Here is an 11,778-nt window from a genome sequence, read left to right on the forward strand (position 1 = left end):
CGACTCTTTTGCTCAAAGTCCATCCTTGTACTCCCTTTCCGTAACACCCGATCACAGACGTTTCCAATAAATCATTGGACCCCTCCTCTCGCCTCTTGTCTAGAAACCCCTGTCTGTCCCCGACTTGGCCCGAGATGATGCGTTTTGCTGAAGTCACTTAAATAAAAAGATCGCAGAGGGAGACATAATGTGTTAAAGTAATAAGATGGTCGTGGGTAGGTCACGGCCCCTTTCCCTGCTCCAGTGCTCCTGTGGAGGCTCTTTGAGTTAATGGGCTGTGGTCAGTGCACTGGTGAGCCATAAAGGCTGCCCTCTGAAGCTACAACCCGATTCAGAACAGGGGTTCCTCCAAAAGCCACTAACTGGCCCATCTAGATAACAGCACACCTAGCACTATTTCCACAGTGCATCTGACACTACCAGGACCTGTAAATCTCTCGTATTTATCGTCTCCTCTTGTACCTCTCATTGCTGACTGCCATACTTACACAACTGTCCTTCAGCGTCTGCTATTAGCTGGATTTCACTGTGTGATGATGAAACACGGCTGTCTTTGGCAGCCTCGTTTAAACTTTTTTTTTTTTACTGATTGGACTTGAATCTGATCCATGCAACATATCCTTTCCATTTAAATCTTACACGGTGAATAAAATAGCCGTGTTCGATAATTAATAACATTGCAAGTATTAAGACCGGAAAGCTATAACAGATTATCTTATTGCATTTCAGCAGCAGGTTATTTTTGTGATGGCTAGTGTGACTTCAGTCGGGTGTGCAGGCTTGCTGAATGGAGGGAGTGACCGTTAATGAATGTAGCTTAGGGGATTAATGAGAAGAAGCAGGGGATGTGTCATGGAGGAGTGTTCTGGCATCGAGGCGACGACACTGCAGCCCCCGTCCTCGTCTCTACTTACAGTGATTACATGTGAGCTCCTGTCATGTGGTATAAGTGGTTTTATGAAATTGTATTAAATGCCATTGTTTATGCCTCACTTTTCACTTGCTCATTGGTCTTCCTCTGTTTTCTTGTTGCCTGCCTTTAGCACACTTCATTTGAGTCTCACTTTAGGTTTCATCACTAAAGCGTTGCATGCTAAGTCAAATTACCTTTTTTTGTCAGATATGTGGAACCTCACATTTTGTTAAACCAGTGAATCGTTTTCCTTTTGACTTTTTAGTTTTCCGTGTGTGTGCTTCTCTATCAGTAACAACAACAGGGAATAACGATCTTCTGTAACTAAGTGTAATCTACAACAATTCCTTACTGTATTTTAAAAAAATAACTATGGGATTGTGCAGTTTTATGGTATGTTAGTATCAGGTGTTTGTACTATAGGCAAAATATGCTGTACTACAAAGTGAGTGACGATCACAAACATAGAGTGTACTGGCAGCAGAGTGGCTGATTTTGCAAAGCAATGTAAAACTATACTATGAGAAAAATATGAAGAGGTTAAACACAATACAGGCTGAAAGCAACCCAGCTGCTGCAGTGTGTGTGCGTGAGGAAAGCACTTTAGTGTTAAAAGCCTATATGAATATGTGTGCGTTAAAGTTTTTGGTCAGTAACACCAGAAAATAGCTACTATATTAATAAAGTTAGGCTATTTCAGGGAAGTCAAATAAATTTTACATGGTGGGTTACACACAGCCCACTTTAATCTGAGCGGGTCAAACCTGTGAAACTCACCTTCCCATCAGTGTGAAGAAGTTTGACTGAAAGGTCATAAAATAAGAAAAAGATGTCTTTCCAACAGTATTTTTTACTGTATTGTAACATTGTAACTGAAATTTCAATAGTAATTCCTGCATGTAAAGTAACAAGAATTTTCCTGTTTGTGTGGGGGGGCTCTTTATGACCGGGAGGCGTCAGGTGAAACTTTTAAAGATTTCTGCCCTCACTGTTTTCCAAAGCTGTCCAATGGACCGGATTGTAGTGTTAGTCAGGCCGATTCTGGCTCCTGGGCCTTATGCTTGTTACCCCTGGCTTATTTGAAGCCAGGAATCAAAGAAAACATGCCAGCTATGTGAGTTGACAAACAGTTAATGCAAATACATCATTAAGATCAGACGGTTTAAAAAAAAAACTTGCTATCAACACACTAATGTTCACAGGATCTTACAGGAATTGTAATGCTATTTTCAAGAGAACCTCCTCTGCACCAGATTAGCTGCACCATAAATTACGAAGGCAGTCAACTCTGGTAAGACATGAACCAACTCTGCAGTATAGAAAGCCCAGGGTTAACCTTGCGGTATGATGAAATCTTGCTTCGTACTACAGGCATGTGGTATCTGTGTTTGTGATTTGCACCTCTACAGTTCAAAGATGTTGCTAACCAAGATTGCTAGCCTTGGCTGATAACATGCTTTTCCACATATGGTCTAACATGGTGTTAAAATGCTAACACTGAGGCCTCAAGAGATCTTAAAACTAGTGGGCAACACCACTGTAGCTAGGTCCATCTTTCATATACAGTCTATGGTCCTCACCACAAACTCTTTATTCAATTTCTTGTCTCTTTTAAACCATGATGCAACATTTCTTTCTTTAAATTTCCCATACTCTATGAACTATAAGCTCTGGGTGATACGCCTGTATTCTGCATTTCAACAGCTAGAAAAAAAGCTACCCAGCCTTCACTGATCACTACAAGACATGGTAGTCATTATAGCCTATCTCTAGATAAGCCTTAACAACTTAAATAAACTAAATAAACATTAACTTAGCTAAATAAAAACTGGAAACCATTCTTGCGAGTCGATATTATATTGTACAAATGTACAGAAGGCTTCTGGCATTTTCTTTTACCCTTAAAGTCATCAGTATTTATAATATTCAGCTGAATTAATAAATAACAGTGCATTAATATGCACTATTCTTTCATAGTCTTTCCCTCTCCAGCTAAAATGTTGCTTTTGAGTAAGCAGAAGACAAAATCACAGCAAAGACATCATTAACATTCACCTGATTGCCACAGGCACTATTTAATGCTATTGCTGCTGGAGCCAAGGGCTAACCACACCACATTGGAAGTTATGTGATAATATGTTGACCAAATAAAAATGTTAATGCCCGCCATAAAATTAGTTGTTATGCCTAGTTATAGTGCCAAATCTGATTGTGTGAAACAATTTAATAACTGATATTTATGAAATTTTATCTAACAGAGGGCTAACATAGCAAAGACCCTGCAAACCTTTGAATTTAATCAAAAACGTTCCTTGTCTACTTAACTTGAACATTTTTCTCTCAGTCGCTCCTCCTTGTCTGTGTAACACAGAGACACATACAGAGACGGTGAGAGCAGCACACTAGATATACTGACTGCCTCCCCCCAGCATGGCTATAATAACCTCCTGGTGCTGGAGCAGACTCTCTGAGAGATATCCTTGAGCCTCACCTCCATCTCTCTAACAGGTCACGCCGAGATCCAGGAGATAGTGAGCTATAGTTAAGGTCCAGATCTGCTATCTAGACTTGAATGATGGAAGAAACCATGTGGCGACATGTTTATTGTCACCCAGATGGTCCACAATGCAGTGGCTTGGAGAGCCACATCCGTCCCTAATATAATTCATGGGGTGGCACCATTGTGGGGTGACTGATAAGGCCTTCACTTTGCCCTGCACTGGTCACTTGTCTCAAGGAGACTCCAAAGAAACTTCACTCTGTACAAATGGTGGCCAAAATATCTAATCCCACCAAGGGTTGCACTTTAGAGCTAAAACTTGTAGTGAGGTTACAGTGCTGAGAAAGGCCATTTATAATAGGGGAATTCTCTCTTTACCGTTTCACTAGTAGAAAATTCTTATTTAGAGGGTAAAAAAAGAAGAAGCAACTTCTTGTGAGAAAACTGCAGAAGATGTTGGATTTAGTGCAGACTTTACAGCAGTTATGGATGTCTACACAATGATATACAGGCATTTTTTTTTTTTGCCATAGCATAAAAAAAAAAAACACCTTCAACTTGTGTAATTTTCCTCCTTGGCATTAAGCTGAGAAAATGTTATTCTTATAAATGAGCACATTGGGGTGAGCTTGGTGACATTTTGATAGCTAAGAACACCATCAGACCTCATTTCGGCAGAGGAGGTTAAATGGAACCAAATGCACAGTTGTCCCAGAAGAGAGCAAACTGGTCACTGATGAGTAAGATCAGAGGAGATCAGTCGGCGCTGTGTTGACTCTCTGAATCTGTTTCCCATCAAACCATTGTGGTTCACATTCTCCAGAGGAATTTTGCCTGACAAGGCAAATTTGTATAACTGCATGAAGATATTTAGAAATCTGTTCACCATTATCATAGCCGGTCATCATCCTCTGACGCTATTCATATGTTATTTCACATTGTTTATCCTCACAGATCTATGTCTCTGCCAAAATGAAAGTCTGCAGTGCTAAATGTTTAGCCCAACTATCAGTGCAATATAGATGTTTGGATTTGGAAAATATAAAACAGGTTTTCCAGCCTTTTACTGGGACAAATATTTGCTGCAGACAGCATAGATAACAATAGTAACAATAATATGTCATATTCACGCTTATCTTTTTTTAACATATAATCATGACTGGCCATTATATAAATAAGGTGAATGTGAATGTGACAGATTTAATATAGATATCCTCCAGTTTAATAGACCCAAGCAAATTTAGATCAAGTAGAGCCTCAGGAATAGCCTCCTTGAATTTGAACCACCTCATTGTCATCACAAATAATTTATCTAATAAATATTTATATCCTACTTGTCTTTTATACCCCTTTAAGCCTCCTCATATCACCTTTTGATTGTTTTCAAGCTATGGCTGCGTTAACAAAGTGCACCGAGCAGGAAATCAGAAACACCTGTATGATGCAACGCCATGCAATGTACTAGTTCTGCAATGAATTTCTCAATATTTTAATTGCTTGCCACGTCTATTGTGCAGTCTCCGGCTACACTTTACAATGAAAGCTGTTTCTGAGAGCATCTCTTCTTCCTTTGAACAGCAGGATGTGGTGCACCTGTGCCTTCTGAGGTCAGCACAGGTCAAGAGTGATCTTAACTCCCTTAACTTTAAAATTTTATTTCATGAAATATATGTGTGTGTGTGTGTGTGTGCATGCTCTGTTGATTTATACTGTTGTTTTCCATTGGCTGCTATTGAAATTTAACACCGGAAGCTAACAATTTCAATTTTGGGGGTTGTTTGATTTTTAGATATAGCTATAGAATAATCATATGAACAAATAAAATGTTTTATCCAAAACTCACTGTTCGCAAACAAAAGGAAATGCTGCATTCATTTGCTCTGCAGAGAGCAAAAGACAATATAAATGCATCAAAGCCTGTTTTCATGCACTAAAAATTCAAAAGGCATCCATAAGTGGACTTTCAGTCTACACCAGCAGCCAGGGCTTATTTTTCAGCAAGACCAATAGTTGGAGTTCTGCCTATCGAAGCAGCATCTTTATTCGGATGGAAAATGAATCCTCAAGGAACATGGCCAGGCGCTTTATTGTGTATGCAGTGTGTGGCCAGGTTCAAATTGGCAATCAATTATCCAATTAAGACTGACAGAAATGCACATCAGGAATTCCAGCCCATCAGTCCAAGCTTCTGATTGGAACACGATTAGAGGGACTTAATTAAACCCTAGGTGCTGGGTGTTTAAACATCATTTGTGCAGCGTCAGAGGGCTTGGAAAATAAAAATCTGGACTCTGGATTCTCCACGCCTATTCCAGTCGCAGGCCAGGAAAGACACAAGAACACCTGTAAGGAATGCTCCTTTGACTCCGTCGTACGTGTGACTACGCTGGTTATTCAAAGAGGTACAAAGACCATGGAATTGTAAAATTAAAATACATGCCCTTGGGAAGATAGGAAGAAAGAGATAAATATTTGTGAAAATTCCACAGTACAATGCAATAACAATAGCGACCATGATATTGTGCCACATTAGTCTTAAAGCCATTCCCACGGTTTAACAGTTTCTGAATAATTCAAGGACATACCATACCATGGAGAGCTGTATAAGTGTGATGTGTAGAATGAAATGCAGCTTGCTTCTGAGATTCTTCGGGGTATTTTCTTACTTGGCCAACCTCTCCTTCTCCTGTGTGGTTGTTTAGTGCCTGTATTGATTTCTGAGCTGTTTCTTCCTCCTATGTCAGACAGTGTGAAATGGAAGGCACTGCATTTTAATATTGGGTTGTGAATTAATCATTTTTCTTGATAGCAAAGCTCAGCTCTGTCCCTGTAGGAGAACACCTTATCACAGCAAATAGGATTCAAAGGGAGAGGAGCAGTATAATCCACAGCTAATTGGATGAAATGGCTGGCTCTTTCCCTCCTTCCAGAGGCTAGCGTCCACGCAGCCCCCTCCACAGGGATCTTGGAGCCACCGAAGAGGTTATTACAGTTTGTCCTAAGGGAGCATTAATACCTTAGCCCTTGTTCAGACATGCAAATAATCTAATTCAAGGTCTAGCTAATTAACAACTTAGCTACAGTAAAGATAAAGAGGCTCAATAATAAGCCTGAGCTTTTTGTGGGAGGGCAATGTACCACCTACCTCAGATGCACCAATCTCACAAAAACACGGGGGCTGCACTTAAATATTACCAAACAACCTTGTATTCGAATGAAAAAGAGGGCTTTAAGCGAAACAGAGAACAATTAATACTAAAGGCCAACGTGAAACTGGCCTCTTTGGGGACTGTATAAAAATTATTAAGGGAAGGTAGGCTACGTTTTGGGGCAGAGGGAGAGGCTCGTTAATGAGTGAATGTTATCCAGAGAAGGCATTATTTGTCACTAACCAGCAGCATCCATCTTCACTTCATCCTACATCTTAACAATTAGCAGTGCCGATGTAAAGTGGCATTTGTCAACAAAGGAAAATATGTCAGTTGACAAGATGAACTGTTTGAATAGTTTTGTTAGAACATATCATATCATTAGCATATCATAATTTAAATGTGGGAACTTTTAGTTTACTCCTCAAAGATCCAGCAAACAAGAAGAAATTACAGCTAAATAAAACCATGCGCAGTCCTACAGAACAAAATTTAAAAAGGGGTAAGGTAAAGTGAAAAGGTCTACAGCACGAGTTTATTAAAGAAAATATTAACTCTATTTATTGAATAATATTACAGCTGAGCATTAACCCTGGTTGTTAACCCTCGGGAACTGACAAGCTTCAAATATATATACGCCAAGTTTTTTGGCAAATCGGCTTGTTGGTGCAAAAATATTATTTCATGTCTGTCAAACTCTGTTATCTTTGGCTCTGTTTGTATATTTAACTCGATTAAAGGGAGCACATTATTCCAATTTAAAATTTGTTCTTTGCTGAGTTGTCTGTTATGTGCGGACACAACAATGACTCATCCCTTGACTGAGCTACCTTTAAATGCTATGAGTAATGAAAGTTTGATAAGTGCATAACACACAAACAAACTTCCTCTGATGACGGTTGGGTACATTAGTGAAAAAGCAGCCGAGCCGTTTCCTTAAGAATGGCTTTTTGACAGCCGCACTTCTAATGAGACCATTTCTGATGAGGCTTTGGTGAGCAGTATATGGCTCAGCTGAAAGACCAGATGCATCTTTTAGGTCCTGGGCCAGGTCTTTGCTAGATTTATTTTCCCAATTCTTAGGAACATGACTTTCAGATACGGTTCACATCCTCTAGATAGTTTTTTCCTTTAGGCTCACTGCTTTTTATTTTTTCCTCTACTTATCCAGTTTCCTAAAATTCCTTAAGAACACACTTTGCAGATTTTGATCAACCTTGCACAACCATGCTGTACATGTTTCAATAAGTCACTGTGACTATCTCCCATTTTCCTAATTAAATACAAAGAAATGAGAGGTGTCTCGATACTTTTGCACAACATGGGATGTTTTCAGGAGCAATCAGATGGATATGTCAACATTTCTTTGACACTTAGCATGCTTAAATCTAATAAGAGTTTCTCCTTGAGTGCTCATGCAGCACACCATGGGCACTTATTTCAATAGCCTCTGCAGGCTGTTGTTTCATAATAAGCAACAGAAAAATGGAACATGTTTTAAGGCATCTCTGGCTTTTCCAGGGTAAAATGTTAATCCAGCTTTAGCAAGGTTACATGGTCAAGGTTGCCAAATTACCGACAAGCACTAATCACCCTGCCTTGGAGCGAGTCTGGCTCAGAAGCAAACACTGTGGAACATTGCTCCCAGCCCCCCTGAAATGCCTCACTACACTCACAGCCGCACTCCCTGCTTTTCCTATGTATGAAACTGTGATTTACAACATCAATTTACATCTGCCAATACCAAGTAACTTTTACTTAAATACATAAAGTTTGTGCTTCAAAGGGTTTGTGTTCGCCCTCTGAGGTTATTCAGAACACTATAAGCTTATATATCACACTAAAACAAACATGAAGATCACTGACCTTTGGAAATCGCAACGCTGCCATCAAGAGAGAATCAGCACCAATTAACACAGAAACATTTCAGATCGGGATATATGCACACAGCTGTGTCTTTGTTTAGACTCCTCTTAAATTGACCATGAAATCCCTGGAAATGTGCTCATCCAGAGTAGGAGGACTGTCATTTGTGAAGGAAAAAAAACACCTTACCCAGCTTACTGTTTGTTAGAATGGTTTAATAAAAATGTAGCTGATTAGTAAGAAATTTTTACTGAAAAACATACGTTCAAACTTTTGTCATAGGCGTGCACGTGTTTGCACAACTTTAAATATTATCGAAAAGGAGACATTTTCCAATATACAGAGTAAAAGTAAACATGTAAGTTCACCAACATACAGTTTCCAACAATTGTGAAATTGTCACGTATCTGCTTAAATACCTAAAATGCCCAATGATAATTATACATTATCCTATTTAAATGCAGCATCTTATCTTATTTTTTGTTCCAATGAATAATATCAATCAATACTTGTTTAATTTTTGTCCTAATATTTATCCAAGATAAAATTTATTTAACCTGCGTGTTTAAAACTGATACATTGTCTACCTTGTCACTAAGATCTAGTGGTCGTCTAATCTCCAGAACTAAAGCAGTTATGTGCTGCTTTATTTGTTTGCTGTACGAGTGATCTCAATGTGGGAAGACAAAGCTCCAATTCTTCTCAAGAGATGATTTTGTTTGCAATAACTATTAACTTTTCCCGACCACGTGTTGTAGTTGTTACCATACGCTAAATCTGTAGATTAAAAATTGTCACGTATTTGCTTAAATACCTAAAATACCCAATGGTAATTATACATTATCCTATTTAAATGCAGCATCTTATCTTATTTTTTATTCCAATGAATAATATCAATCAATACATCGCTTGGGGAAATGCAGTGTGCTCTGAGTCACCAAAGTCAGTAAAGTGTCAAATGTGCATAAAAAAGGCCCAAAACAAATAAAAAAAACAGTCCCTATAGCTCCAAATGTGCCATGTTAACCTGTCTTAGTGATGTTACCTACAAGCTGCAACAGTCATGAAAATTTAAATAAAAGTTATATTGTGTGTCGTACATATTCTGATCTTTTAGAGTATTCCAAACTGGGTAATGCAAGATTCATGCACTGTTGGTTTAACTTGATTTAAGAAAATTCTTGACAGCAAGATCAATTCTGAGCAATCTCACCATAATAATGGACACGTGGAGATAACTTCTTACAACGTCATTAAAGACACGATGGGAATATATGTGCATTTTTTAGAAAAGTATATATAAAACATCTCAAGGCTCCAACAGTGACCATTTTCCAACCAATCAGGCATCAGTTGTTATCGTGGGTTGACACGTTTAAAGACAATAAACATAATCTGTGCATAATAATCTTGCGCTATGAATTTTAGTTCCTCTTCTAAAACTAAGTATTATTGCAAAGGGTTAATGAAAGTTTAAAATATGGTATACCAAGTGTTACAGTCCAATCACTCTTTTTAATAGCTTTGTAGCGGCCAGAAAATCAAGTATTCATGAAGATTGAGGAAGATGATCCAGTGAACTTCAATTTAATTGGTGCAAATTAAAACAATCCATCTTTTGCAGCTGTCTATCTATCTGCTATCGCCACTTCATTGCTCGTCTTGCACCTTGATTACAATTATCTTTTAATAGCAAAACTTGTCAGCAATTTCTCTCCCTTCTGATTTACATCACAGCCCAACGCAGCATTGTTCCACTCATATAATTCATGTTTTAGCGTAATGCAGAGTAAGCCTCCACTGGGCAGACGCAAGATATATTGACACCATCACCTAATATGTGCTGGCTGCTATGACATACTGTATGGCAAACTGTCTGTATGTAATACAGGCTGCAATCTTTCATCCATTCACACAAAAAGAGTTTGCATTGCCGCCGTTTGGTCCCAGTAGACTGTCCCCTGAGTAAAGAACATCAATAGACTGCAAAATAAATGCATATGCAGACAGTATTTTTTGCAGTACCAAGTAATGGCTCCAAGCAATTAGACTGAAAGATGACACTCTGATCTTTATTTGGGACACGGCGAGCTCTGTCTCTTTCCACTTTCATCCTCCCTTGCCTCTCCCGCGATATGCTGAGCTAAGATTTTGTCTGGTTCTGTCCTCAAATAGGATCTTGCCATTAGCTTACAATGACGGGAACTAACTTAAGGTTTCACATATGATATCACGTGCAGTAGTGCTCAGGGAATGGGCATGAATAGCCGTTGAGCTAAGGAGAAGGTTAAATATTTGCCAGATCAAGGCAAAACAACATTTAAAATGCTGTGCATGGTTGAGAACAAAAGCTCTTTTGTGAGAAGTAAATGCTGCTCAAGCCAACTGCTTGAACTTCTGGAAATAAAACTTAGAAGTATACCTCTGCACTAGTCTGTAAGATCCAAGTGAGGCCGGTGTGAATGTCAGAACAGCCTTCATAGGAAAAAATAATAATGTTCTCTGTAACTCATCTTTTCAAAGTATCAGCAGCAGACTCATTGCTGCAGCAGTAAAATATATCCAGGTCAAGAGTTTCAGCAATTGAAATTGCTGGACATTACAGCAAATGAGCCATGCATGGGCAATAATCAACAAAGAGATGGAGAAAGAACATGGCAAATATACAACTTCATATCAAGATACGGTCAGTGGGAGAAAAAACATCTGCTGTTTTTTTTTATTGCCAATAATTATTCACTTACAGAGGGTAACAGATATATTATGCTTTTGGAATTCCTCATAAACAAGACAATTAAAAAGGTACTTTAGGGAGGTAAAATCAGTGGAAAAGGGGTGGCGTGTGGAAAACAAAATCTGTTTATTTTTTCAATCGACAGTAATTTTACTGGTAACTACTGGTGAATGTACCCCTTTGCAATAAAGGGGTACATTCACCCCATTATTACACACACAAAAAAGGGGGAAAAAATCTATCAGTGCTTTAGGGAATTGTTCAGCCATTTCCACTATGCCCCAAATAAACTTGGATGTTCTTCATCCATCAGGTGACTACATGGAGAGCTGACCTGTCATAAATTCACTCTGTGGGGATGATGACAGGGCCGGAGCCAATCTTCATGAAAGAATAAAAAAATGGCACAAGGTTCCCTTCCCCCCACTCCCTGAGCCCCCTTCCAACCCCAACTCACCCTTTACCCTCACTACTGGAGAACCTCGCTCCCTATCTTCCTGCCTATCTCGCTGTCTCTGCATCTACCTAGCTTTCTCTCTCTCTCTCGCTCTCTCTCTCTCTCACCCCCTTTTCTCTCCATGGGTAAGCAGGTAATCATGAGCTGTCACAGAAAGGT

Source organism: Neolamprologus brichardi, chromosome 12, assembly GCF_056152115.1.
Source record: "Neolamprologus brichardi isolate AB-2024 chromosome 12, ASM5615211v1, whole genome shotgun sequence".
Taxonomy (NCBI): Eukaryota; Metazoa; Chordata; class Actinopteri; order Cichliformes; family Cichlidae; genus Neolamprologus; species Neolamprologus brichardi.